This window comes from Nomascus leucogenys, chromosome 11 (assembly GCF_006542625.1).
Source record: "Nomascus leucogenys isolate Asia chromosome 11, Asia_NLE_v1, whole genome shotgun sequence".
NCBI classification, from domain to species: Eukaryota; Metazoa; Chordata; class Mammalia; order Primates; family Hylobatidae; genus Nomascus; species Nomascus leucogenys.
Genome location: NC_044391.1, coordinates 47,207,365 through 47,221,000, shown reverse-complemented (window position 1 = coordinate 47,221,000; position 13,636 = coordinate 47,207,365). Strand labels below are relative to the sequence as shown.

The following is a 13,636-nucleotide window of genomic DNA, read 5'->3' as shown; positions in this document are numbered from 1 at the left end:
TGGGCGGGGCAAGACGCTGGTCCTTCAGGCCCGAGTTGATGGGCACCTCGGGCTAATCACCGTGAAGTCCCCTGCTGCCGACGGGCGGTGATTTTTAGGGTCTCTCCCGCCCGCCCCTCATGCCAGTCCCCACCACTGCCTACTCTGTTGCGGATCATACCATCCCATACAAACTTTATTGGTACAAACAGTTTCAATCTGGTTTCCTGTTAGAAACTTGAGAGTTTAATTTACCGATTTATTTTTAACAACCCTAGAAACCTATTAAACCCAATCACACAGATTTAGCTTTTGGTTATAACATGGCCTGGCACAGCTTTCTGATATTGTCGGAGTGTAAACATAGGTCTTCTTTCTCCAACCAGTGAGAAAGGGATTCTTTTTTTTTCTTTTTTTTCTTTTTCTTTTTTTTTTTTTTTGAGACGGAGCTTTGCTCTTGTTGCCCAGGCGGGAGTGCAATGGCGCGATCTCGGCTCACGGCAACCTCCACCTCCCGGGTTCAAGCGATTCTCCTGCCTCAGCCTCCCCAGTAGCTGGAATTACAGGCATGCACCACCACGCCCAGCTAATTTTGTATATTTTAGTAGAAACGGGGTTTCTCCATGTTGGTCAGGCTGGTCTCCAACTCCTGACCTCAGGTAATCCGCCCGCCTCGGCCTCCCAAAGTGCTGGGATTACAGGGGTAAGTTACCTCGCCCAGCCTTTGGATTCTTAACGTGAATTGATGTGAGCACACCCAAACCAACCTAAGGGATATGGTTTTGTTCCCAATGCCCAGGACAATCTATGCAGGAAGAATGAATGGGTGATGCTGGCATCTTGAAAAGTTGAAGCTGATAGACTGAAGAATGCTGATTACATACCCTGAGGCTGCAGAGGAGTAAGTATTCCTTAGTTTTTACAGGCCAAGAATAACTTATTAATTAGGTTACAGAAATGAGAAGGGCACAACAGAAATACTCTAAGTCAGAAGTTCCATTTTTTATTTCGAATCCTAGAAAAGTTATTCTCTTCCCCTCCCCATTGACCCAAAAACCTGATAATGAAACCATATCGTTCATTGCTGTGGCTGCCAGCAACCCTGAATCAAATTTGATATTCTTTGTATTCTCCCTTTCTACATATTTTACTATTGTATACTGTATGTTATAAGCAACTTCAAATCCCTTGTGGAAAGAAGGTATAAATATATTACAATCTATAAACAGATATTGTAGACTACACTGGTACAAAGGGAAAGAGAAATGTTTTGGTCTGGCTAAACTTTTTTTTTTTTTTTTTTTTTTTGAGACAGAGTCTCGCTCTGTCACCCAGGCTGGAGTGCAGTGGCATGATATCGGCTCACTGCAGCCTCTGCCTCCTGGGTTCAAGCCATTCTCCTGCCACAGCCTCTCAAGTAGCTTGGACTACAGGTGTGCACCACCATGCCCAGCTGATTTCTTTTCTGTGTGTATTTTTAGTAGAGACGGGATTCCACCATGTTGGCCATGGCTTGTCTCCTGACTTCAAGTGATCTGCCTGCCTCGACCTCCCAAAGTGCTGGGAATACAGGCATGAACCACCGCCATGTAAGGGTCTGGCTAGACTTAAGTCTAAGATCACGTTAAGGGAACTCAAGTGAGTAAAGAGAAGTGCTGCTGGCAAAATCTTAAATGACCTAGTAGTTAAAGTTTTCTTAGGATCTCATCACACATCTGAGCCTTCCTAACTTCATAAATGGATGAAAAATGAATGAACTACACCATCCGTAGCAACCTTTATTGATAAAAGATGTGCATGGCTATTTCCTCCAAAATAAAGACTACTCATTATCTAAACCACTCTAAATAGAGTTTGTTGCTTCAAACCAACAGAAAGGCAAAGGCCCTTCACCTCTGCTGAATAGCCACACCTCACAAAAGCAGTTGAAAGGCAAATGACTACAACATTAGAGGTGGAAAGTGAGGCCCACATAAGGGAAAGGCCTTACCTTAGTCTGCTATTTTGTGTCTCTCAGGCTTCCTACTTCATATCCACTTCCCAGGACTAAGAGAAACAGAATGACTGCACCAGGACCAAAAAAGACAGCACACTTGATATATCTGCCAAGAAGCCCATCTTCAATAAGCTTTTGGTGACAAGTGCACTAAGCTTAGCAAACATTAAAATCAAGCATAAGCTGGGTGTGGTGGCTCACACCTGTAATCCCAGCACTTTGGGACGCCGAGGCGGGTGGATCAGTTGAGGTCAGGAGTTTGAGACCAACCTGGCCAACATGGTGAAACCCCATCTCTACTGAAATTACAAAAAATTAGTTGGGTGTCGTGACACATGCCTGTAATCCTGGCTACTCGGGAGGCTGAGGCAAGAGAATTGCTTGAACCCAAGAGGTGGAGGTTGCAGTGAGCTGAGATTGCCCTACTCCACTCTGGCCTGGGTGACAGAGCAAGACTCCGTATCAAAAATTTAAAAATAAAAAAATAAATAAAATGAAGCACAGAAAGAAGGGAATTTGACTGGGAGATTGGTGGTCAAGATGGCTTCAGTTAAACTTTTAACTTTGTGGCACACAGAGAAGGCAATACAATGGTTTCCAGGCACTGTACAGCAGTGTTGCCAAGGTAACAGCAAAATTTCTATTGCAGGAGACGGATTTAAATATGTAGGAAAGATCACTAGATTTGGAGTCAGGAGAACTAGATAAGGGCACTAACTCTGTTATCTATCAGACTTTTGGAAAGTCACAACCTTTCCGAACCTCAGTTTCATCATCTGTAAAATGTGAGGATCCAATGTGATGAACTATAAACTCTATGAGCACTACAGACATATGAAACATTCACATTCCCTTATCTTTTGGTGAGCTTTACATCAATCCACGGCCCATAGGCCACATGCAGCCCAGGAAGGCTTTAAAGGTGGCCCAACACAAATTCATAAACGTCTTAAAACATTATGAGATTTTTTTGCGACTTTTTTTTTTTAGCTCATCAGCTATCATTAGTGTTAGTATATTTTATATGTGGCCCAAGACAATTCTTCTTCTTCCAATGTGGCCCAGGGAAGCCAAAAGCCTGGATACCCCTGTTTTACATGTTTAACCCAAATGCACCAAAGATAGGTACTCCCTCCTTATCTTGTAAGTTCATCCAAACTCAAGAAACATTTGGCAAAGGAACACCTGCAATCAAGCACTTAATAGATGTTTCTTGATAAAATTATCAAAAGGAATGGAACATTACTTACCTGGACTAATCCTCAAATGCAGTCTCCTTGAATTTCATCGGAACAGTGGTCTTAGGTCCAGGGATGGTCAATTCAAATAATTCGAAGGACAGTAGTTATGAGCATAGAACTGTAGAGCCAGATGACCTGGGTTCAAATTCCAGCTCTCCTATTCAGTAGCTGAATGACCTATGCCTCAGTTTCCCCATCTATGAAATGGGGATAATAGTACCAACCCCCAAAGGGTTACTACGAGGATTTAAAAAGCTTCAGTAGTACCTAGAACAGAAACCTGGACTGGAGTAAATACTATATAAGCGTTTAAAGAACAAGTTCACTGGGCATGGTGGCTCACACCTGTAATCCTGGCACTTTGGGAGGCCCAGGTGGGTGGATCACATGAAGTCAGGAGTTCTAGACTAGCCTGGACAGCATGGTGAAACCCCATCTCTACCAAAAAATACAAAAATTAGCCAGTGTGGTGGCAGGCACCTGTAGTCCCGGCTACCTGGGAGGCTGAGGCATGAGAATCACTTGAACCCGGGAGGCAGAGGTTGCAGTGAGCTGAGATGGCACCACTGCACTCCAGCCTGGGCAACTGAGTGAAACTCTGTCTTAAAAAATAAGAAAGAAAGAAAAAGAAAGAAAGAAAGAAAGAAGAAAGAAAGAAAAGAAAAGAATAAGTTCAACAAGTATGTGATTTCCTGTTACATACATGGTCATTCTGCTCCCTATCTACAAGGTAATATTAAATTCTTCTGATTGGATACAAGTCTAACTTTCTGAGATTGACCCAAGGCAAATTTTACCTTTTTTGGGTCACATTTTTAGTGGAGAAGAGACCAGCAGGTTAGGACATGAGAATCATGTAAGGATTCCAAACTAGAAGTACTCTTCAGTGGTTCTAGGGATCCCAAGTATTCCCATTCCCCCAACTTGAAACTAAAGACAGACAGTACACACAGTAAGATATTTAGAGTATGTGGCATATAAATAGAACCTAACCTTTTTTTTTTTTTTTTTTTTTCTTGAGAAGGAGTTTCACTCTATCACCCAGGCTGGAGTGCATTGGCGCAATCTCGGCTCACTGCAACCTCCACCTCCTGGGTTCAAGCAATTCTCCTGCCTCAGCCTCCCGAGTAGCTGGGATTACAGGCATGCACCACCACGCCCAGCTAATTTGTATTCTTAGTAGAGACGGGGTTTCTCCATGTTGAGGCTGGTCTCGAACTCCTGACCTCAGGTGATCCCCCCGCCTTAGCCTACCAAAGTGCTGGGATTACAGGCATGAGCCACCACGCCCAGCCCTAAACCTGACTTTTTAAAGGTGTCTCATTTAGGAATCTCTTAGTGCTTCAACTTAGTTGTTTTGTTGTTGTTGTTGTTGTTTTGTTTTGTTTTGTTTTGTTTTGTTTTGTTTTGTTTTGAGACAGAGTTTCGCTCTTGTTGCCCAGGCTGGAGTGCAATGGTGCAATCTTGGCTCATTGCAACCTCTGGCTCACTGCAACCTCTGCCTCCCAGGTTCAAGCAATTCTCCTGCCTCAGCCGCACAAGTAGCTGGAATTACAAGCATGCACCACCACACCTGGCTAATTTTTGTATTTTTAGTAGAGACGGGGTTTCTCCATGTTGGTCAGGCTGGTCTTGAACTCCCCACCTCAGGTGATCCACCTGCCTTGGCCTCCCAAAGTGCTGGAATTACAGGCATGAGCCACCACGCCCAGCCCTGTACTTATTATTAATGGATACTGATCATTTAAATATCTACTATTAGTAATCTACTATTAGTAATTAGATGACATACAAAGGAAAGATGTCATTGTTATAAAAACCAGACAAATGATTTGGATTAATGTTTTCTTTCACTGAATAATACTCCAATGCTCTATTCTGCCTCTCAGGCTTCCTGCTGCACATGTACTTCCTGTAAGAGGAACTAATGGTTGGAATAAGACCAATAAAGGCAGCATTCCTGACCTGTTTTCCAACTTCTTTCTCTGCCAAGAAGCCCATTATGCATAAGCTTTTAGTGACAATGGCATTCGGCTTAAAGAACAATGAGATGAAACACACAAAGAGAATCTGACACAGAACTCAGGGGCTATCAGCTCATAATTATGTTCTTTTTGGTTCAACTCAATATATTTCACTAATATTTACTGAGAAATATGTATTAGCCATAAACAGAATCAGGATAACACTTACTTTCAATCTTTAAAAATTGTCTAGTTTTGGCCGGGCATGGTGGCTCACACCTGTAATGTCAACACCTTGGGAGGCCGAGGCAGGTGGATCATGAGGTCAAGAGATCGAGACCATCCTGGCCAACATGGTGAAACTCCGTCTCTACTAAAAATACAAAAATTAGCTGGGCGTGGTAGTGCATGCCTGTAGTCCCAGCTACACAGGAGGCCGAGGCAGGAGAACTGCTTGAACCGGAAGGTGGAGGTTGCAGTGAACCAAGATTGCACCACTACCCTCCAGCCTGGTGACAGAGCGAAACTCCATCTCAAAATAATAATAATAATAATAATTGTCTAGTTTTTTCTCAGGCAGCCAAGAAGATGGTGGACATTGAGACTGAGTATGCCTAACACAAGCAGCTGACCATCATTTAAAGCAAGAAGAGGATCCTGCTAAAGGAAACTGGCAAGGAGCAGTTCCTATGGTACTTACAAGAACATCAGTCTAGGCTTCAAGAGGTCCAAAGAGACTATTGAGGGCACCTACACTGACAAGGAATGCCTGTTCACTGGTAATGTCCCCATCTGAGGGCAGATCCTGTATGGCATGGTGACCAAGATGGAGATGCAGAGGACCACTGTCATCCACAGAAACTATCTCCACTACATCTGCAAGTACAATTGCTTCGAGAAGTACCACAAGAACATGTCCATGCACCTGTTCCCCTGCTTCAGGATGTCCAGATCAGCGACATTGTCACCCCGGATAAGTGCTGGTCCCTGAGCAAGACGATGTACTTCAATGTGCTCAAGGTCACCAAGGCCACAGACATCAAGAAGCAATTCCAGAAGTTCTGAGGCTGAATGTCTGCCTGCTCCCCAAAATGAAATAAAGTTATTTTCTCATTCATACACACAAAAAATGACTAATAGGTAAGATAACCACACAAACTTGATACACAACAGAAACATATTAAAACATATTAATGCAATTAGAGATTAAAAAAAAACAAGCAAGCTGTGTCAAAGATATGATCAAGCACAAGCCTGGTTGAGGACATCTGGAAAGACTTCATGAGGGAGGTAACATTCGATAAATGCTCACAGAGTGAATGAAACAATTTCTTTTTTTCCTTTTATTATAGGCAGTTTTTAAATTTTTTGACCAGTTGTAGTGGCTAACACCTGTAATCCCAACAGTTTGGGAGGCCGAGGCAGGTGGATAGCTTGAGCTCAGGAGTTCAAGACCAGCCTGGGCAACATAGTGAGACCTCACCTTTACTAAAAAAAAGTTAGCTGGGCATGGTGGTGCCCACCTGTAGTCCCAGCTACTCCAGAGGCTGAGGAGGGAGGATTGCTTGAGCCCAGGAGGCAGAGGTTGCAATGAGCAGAGATTGGACCACTGCACTCCAGCCTGGGTGACAAAACAAAAAAAAAAAGGTGTTGTTGTTTTTTTAATTTTCTGATTATCAAAGTAGTACATGGTCACTGTACAGAATTTTTTTTTTTTTTTTTTTTTGAGTTGGAGTCTCCCTCTGTCGCTCAGACTGGAGTGCAGTGGCATGATCTCGGCTCTCTGCAACCTCTGCCTCTTGGGTTCAAGCAGTTCTCTGCCTCAGCCTCCCGAGTAGCTGGGATTACAGGCACCCGCCACCACACGCAGCTAATTTTTGTATTTTTAATAGTGACGGGGTTTCACCATGTTGGCCAGGCTAGTCTTGAACTCCTGACCTCGTGATCCACTCGCCTCAGCCTCCCAAATTGCTGGGATTACAGGCATGAGCCACCACATCCAGCTGAGAATTTTTAAAAATCCAAAAACTTATAGAAAAGAAACGTCTGAGGCCGGGCGCGGTGGCTCATGCTTGTAATCCCAGCACTTTGGGAGGCCGAGGCGGGTGGATCACGAGGTCAGGAGATCGAGACCACGGTGAAACCCCGTCTCTACTAAAAATACAAAAAAATTAGCCGGGCATGGTGGCGGGCGCCTGTAGTCCCAGCTACTCGGAGAGGCTGAGGCAGGAGAATTGCTTGAACCCGGGAGGCGGAGCTTGCAGTGAGCCGAGATTGCGCCACTGCACTCCAGCCTGGGCCACAGAGCGAGACTCTGTCTCAAAAAAAAAAAAAAAAAAAAAAAAGAAAAGAAACGTCTGGAAGCCCATGATCAAGGTGCTGGCAGATCCAGTGTCTTGTGAGGGCCTAATTTCTGGTTTGAGGATGGCTGTCTGTCTTCTTGTATCCTCACATGGTCGAAAGAGAGCTCTCTAGCTCCTCTTACAAGGGCACTAATCCTATTCATGAGGGCTCCACTCTCATGACCTGATTACCTCCCAAAGGCCTCACCTCCAGATACCATACAGTGAGTTAGGGTTTCAACATATAAATTTTGGGGAGACACACACATTTAGTCTATTGCAGACATGTTAGAGTTGAGGTGCTGGTGAGACATGCAGGTATCTGTGAATGCAAGCGGCAGTACAGAATATTAGGACCAGAAGTACAGAATTGGAAGTCATCTTCATAGAATTGCGTGTTGAAACTGCAGAAATAGATAATTTACTAAGGGAGCAGGTGTAGGCAAAGGAAAACCAGATGGCTAAGAACAAAGGCCTGGGGAAGAAAACATGTTAAGGGGGCAAAAGGATGTGGTGAGGAAGACAAAGAGGAATGGTCAAAAAAGTAAAAGGAGTTTAAGAATAATATAGGGTCAGAAGTCAAAAGAGAAGAGAATTCTGAAGAAGAAGGAAATGGTCAACAGAGAAGTTGAAAGAAAAGAATAAATAAATAAAAATGGTCCCACAACTGGAAAATTTGTAGGAGTTTTAGTTGAGTGACTTGGGAATGAAAAAACGATTACAAAAAGTGAAGGAAAGGAGGAGTACGTACAGGAAACAAATGTGGTGTACTGGAGGCAAGAAATCTTGAATCAAGAATCCAAGGTTCTAGTCTACCATTTACCATTTATGTAATTTGGGATACATTCCTTAAAATAGATCTACCTTAGTTTCCTCATCTGTAAATTGAAATGGTGATGATGATACCTGCTCCATCCCTACAATGTTAGAGGAACAAATTAGAAGATACATGGAGGCATGGTGAAAACCATAATGGACCACATATACAAATGTTATCCATCATAATTCTTTCAAGGACTTCAGCAATTGAAAGAAAAGGGAGACATGGGACAGGTACAAATAAAGTTTTGTCATTATAAGAAAGGGCCTTCTGAGCATATTTATAGGAAGAACAGACTTAGTACTATAGTTCCACATTGTCATCAATCCTAATGGACCTTCATTTGAGAGATAGGTTAGTGGCACACACTCTAGAATCAGACTATGTGTGTTTCAATCCCAGCTCTTTTATTTTTTTATTTGTATTTCAATGACTACAAATGAATCCCAGTTCAGCTACTTAACCTCTATGCACTCTAGTTTCCTTGTCTATAAAATAGGAATAATAATAGTATCTACCTCCATAGAGTTGTTGTGAGGATTGATGTATAAACACTTTAAAACTGTGTTTGACAGCCAGGTGCGGTGGCTCACGCCTGTAATCCCAACACTTTAGGAGGCCAAGGCTGGCAGATCACTTGAGGTCAGGAGTTCGAGACCAGCCTGACCAACATGGAGAAACTCTGTCTTTACTAAAAATACAAAATTAGCCAGGCGTGGTGGCACATCACTGTAGTCCCAGCTGCTCGGGAGGTTGAGGCAGGAGAATCGCTTGAACCTGGGAGGCAGAGGTTGCAGTGAGCTGAGATCGCGCCATTGCACTCCAGCCTGGGCAACAAGAGCGAAACTCTGTCTCAAAAACAAAAACAAAAACAAAAAAACAAAAAACAAAAAACTGTGTTTGGCACACATGCTCAAAAATGTTGGCAATTAATACATAAAAGCATTGTCATATGCAAGCATACGTGCTTTATGTTAAAATTGAAACTACCATTACAAAATTATAACCAAGACAATGAAAGGGATCTGATCCAACCAACTCCATTTTGCTTCTAAACTCCAAGCTGTCCTTGTTCATTCCTGGGCATAGGCTGAACTAACTTGGGGAGGATCTTAGTTTAGAGTTTATAGTTTAAAACAAAGACAATAACAGCTTTTTCCCAAAACACCCTTCTTACCTAGGGACTAGACTACCTTTGTAGGACTAAAAAATTAGCCATGAGCTTAGAAATTATTGTTTAGGAGTCATGGAGCTGGAGGCTACAAGATTCTGATCCTCCTCAAATTGTTCCAGGGGATAACATCACTATTGTAAAACCTAAGATCAGTGCTTGAGATATTTTGCAGACCCTGTACTTGATAGATCAGCTGGCACCACCCATATCAATAAACTGGGTCATCTCATCTTGTGGCCGCCACCCAGGAACTGACTCAGTGCACAGGAGGACAGCTTCAACTCTCCATGATTTCATCTCTGATCCAACCAATCAGCACTCTCGATTCGCTGACCTTCCCTCACCCATCAAACCATCCTTAAACACTCTGATCCCTGAATGCTCAGGAAGACTGATTTGAATAATAATAAAACTCAGTCTCCCATACAGGGAGCTCTATGTGAATTACTCTTTCTCTATTGAGATTCCCCTGTCTTGATAAATTGGCTCTGTCTAGGCAGCAGGGAACCTACTGGGCAGTTACAAAAGGAGCCTTTTGGGCAGTTACAAAATGATAGTGTTATTTGTCAACATGTTGATGACTAGCATTTTCATCTGAGATGAGAAACTGCCTATCCCTTCATGGACGGAGGAGGCAGAATATGGAATGGTCAAATGTAATACCTCTCTCAGGTCCTCTTCAGTTGGATTCCACCAAGTGCTTCTTTATTTGTTCTTTTTGTTGTTGTTGTTGTGGTTGTTGAGATGAAGTCTCACTGTGTTGCCCAAGCTGGAGTGCAGTGGCGCGATCTCGGCTCACTGCAACCTCCCAGGTTCAGGCAATTCTCCTGCCTCAGCTTCCCAAGTAACTGGGATTACAGGCATGCGCCACCATGCCACCGTGCCCGGCTAATTTTTTTTTTTTGTATTTTTAGTAGAGACGTGATTTTACTATGTTGGCCAGGCTGGTCTCGATCTCTTGACCTTGTGATCCATCTGCCTCAGCCTCCCAAAGTGCTGGGATTACAGGCATGAGCCACCGCGCCTAGCCTCTTTATTTGTTCTGAAATAATATGAGTTTATGAAGTTGAAAGAGATTTCTACAATTCTAGGTATTTCAACTACCATAAACGAAAGAACTAATGTTACTAGATAAACTGAAGATAGGCTTTGTATGACATTCAACATAAGAAGTAGCCACAACATGAATTTACAAACAAAACAGCAAGTAAAGACATCTATAATACGATAGATTGAATTGCTATATTCTTTAGGATGAGGCCTGGGATATGCTGAACATACAGACTGCAGAGGCACTCAGCCCAAGATTAGTATTGGGCCTTCATACTCCATAGTTGATCATCACAGCTAATATAAGAATTCATGCAATGATTCAGTTATTGAGTTAAAACTAGCAGGCTGGCACTGTGCTAGACTCGGAAGATACACTGAAATAGGTAGGGCAGAAATCCTAGCCTGAGATTTTTTTTCTTAGAAAGAAACATTCAATAGCAACTTGTGAAAAAAGCCATGTCTGTGTCTCCAGCAGCAGTGAAACAAGATGGTGGATCCCCTCACCATTAACCCCCATATGGAAAGGGTATATGTAATTCAGAAGGGATGTGTATTATGTCTGTTCTCACACTGCTATAAAGGAATGCCTGGGACTGGGTAATTTATAAAGGAAAGAGATTTAATTGACTCACAGTACCTCAGGGCTGAGGAGGCCTCAGGAAACTTAAAATCATGGCAGAAGGGGAAGCAAACACATCATTCTTCACATGGCAGCGGGGAGAGAAGAATGAGTGCCCAGCAAAGGGGGAAGCCCCTTATAAAACCATCAGATCTCATGAAAACTCACTATCACGAGAACAGGATGGGGGAAACCACCCCCATGATTCAATTATCTCCATCTGATCCCTCCCACGACATGAGGGGATTATGGGAATTACAATTCAAGATAAGATTTGGGTGGAGACACAGCCAAACCACATCAGGATGTGTAGACAACTGAAGTATAATAACATCAAGGCTGTTTTGACGTAAGGGCAGAATTTACAGTATGTGCTCTCACACAACTTGAAATCTTAGAGGCCTTCTGGGAACCGTGGTTAATCAGAAGCCAACATGGCAGATTAGTACCAAAGATGGAGTTACTTTAGCTTCCAGATTCCACCCATCAACCCAGCTCTTACAGTTTCACTTGCCCTCCTATTTGGAGATGGTCCCTGAGCTTTTAGGGAGGGTGGTTTCATATGATATAGCTTTAGCAGCAGCACCCTAGCAGTAGAAAACAGATTGGGCCCAGAGAGATTCCAAATGAGGGAGATTCACAGGCTTTGTTGAATTATCTCTAGTCTTGAGAATACCATGACTTTGGTTTTCTCAGAAGTAAAACAAGAGATACTTCTTGTTTATAATTAATTAATTTGAATAATTAATAATTTGAATAGTAGAAACATAATGCATGCAAGGATTACAATAAAAAGAAAATTTGTATGCCAGAACAACAAAGAACCTATCTCATTAGGAAGCCAACTGAGAGCAGCGTGAAGAAAATTAAGGCCTAACACAGGGACTCACACTCGTAATTCCAACACTTTGGGAGGCTGAGGTGGGAGGTTCATTTGAGCCTGGGAGTTACAGATCAGCCTGGGCAACAGAGCAAGTCCCCATCTCTACAAAAACAAACAAAAATAGCCAGGTATGGTGGTATGCACCTGTAGTCCCAGCTCCTTGGGCGGCTGAGGCAGGAGGATTGCTTGAGCCCAGGAGGTCAAGGCTGCAGTGAGCTATGACCACTCTACTCCAGACTGGGTAACAGAGAGAGACCCTTTCTCTAAAAACAAGAAAAAATTAAAACCCAGTTCTCCTTTAGCGACATCTTGTAGCCAATAGCCTGACATTTTAAACACATAAATTAGAAACATGATGCAAGAGTGATTCAAGGTATTTTATATAGGAAATGCCTGGTGTAGTGTCTTGGCCAGCTAAATAAATGTAGCTGTTAAATTGTTACATTAGTTTTATTCTATGCTCTTACCATTCCTCCCTCTCCAAGTTTTGTTTGTAGTCTGTGGCAGCAACCTAGTCTGTATTTAGTACATATTGAATAATCAACAATGAAATGTAAATATTGAGCACATTGTGTGTCAAACACATGTATTAACTCAAACCTCACAGAAACCCTTTGAGGTCGCTACTATTACAATCCCCATTTTACATACGAGTAAACTGAAGCATGGATAGACTAAAGTGCCTGAGGTCAGCTAGTGAGGAGGCGGAGTAGCAGTCAAGTCGAGGCAGCCTAAGCCTACACTGCCTCTATGTTGCATTAATAAATTAATAAATCTGTGACCAAATAAATGAAGTGACATTTAGTAGCATCGAAAGATCCCGTGAGTAGGACTTCCCAAGAATGCTCTCCTTCTTTTCATGGACAAAATTTTAGTCTGTTTAAAATAAATTTTGGACTGGACACAGTGGCTCACGCCTGTAATCCCAGTACTTTGGGAGGCCGAGGCAGGTGATCACTTGAGGTCAGGAGTTCGAGACCAGCCTGTCCAACATGGTGCAACCCTGTCTCTACGAAAAATACAAAAATTAGCTGGGCATGGTGGCGCGCGCCTGTCATCCCAGCTACTCAGGAGGCTGATGCAGGAGAACTGCTTGAATCCCGGAGGCAGAGGGTGCAGTGAGCCGAGATCTCGCCATTGCACCCCAGACTGGGCGACAGAGCGAGACTCCGTCTCAAAGAATAAATAAATAAATTAATTAATTAATTAATTTTGAAAAACTGTCAGCACTCATCAGATCTTTAACTGCTGGACTGGGGACACTTGGGGCCGTAGACAAGCAATTAAACTGACTCACACGTGGTTAGAACCACGTCATCCTGATTCGTGAATCCGTACTCTTAACTACTAGAAGCCCTTTGTGGAATGCACGGGGCGAACCTGACGCTTGAGCTGTGACACCGCGCAGACACAGCCGGGGATTTAAGAGCTGGGTAGGGACGCCTGGGGCGGACGCCTCATCCCGGCATGCACCTCAAGCCCCGGCGACCACGCCTTCCGGCGAGCGCCAGGGAGCGCGTGTACGCCTCGCCGCCCGGAAGCGCCGCCTGCTCGCTGCATGCTGG

The 13,636-nt window shown here is 43.4% G+C and overlaps 1 pseudogene; it reads left to right on the top strand.

The window, feature by feature from the left end:
- The first annotated feature begins 696 nt into the window (after nucleotides 1–696).
- Nucleotides 697–6,462, top strand: LOC115837245 (annotated as a pseudogene).
- Nucleotides 6,463–13,636: the final 7,174 nt, after the last annotated feature.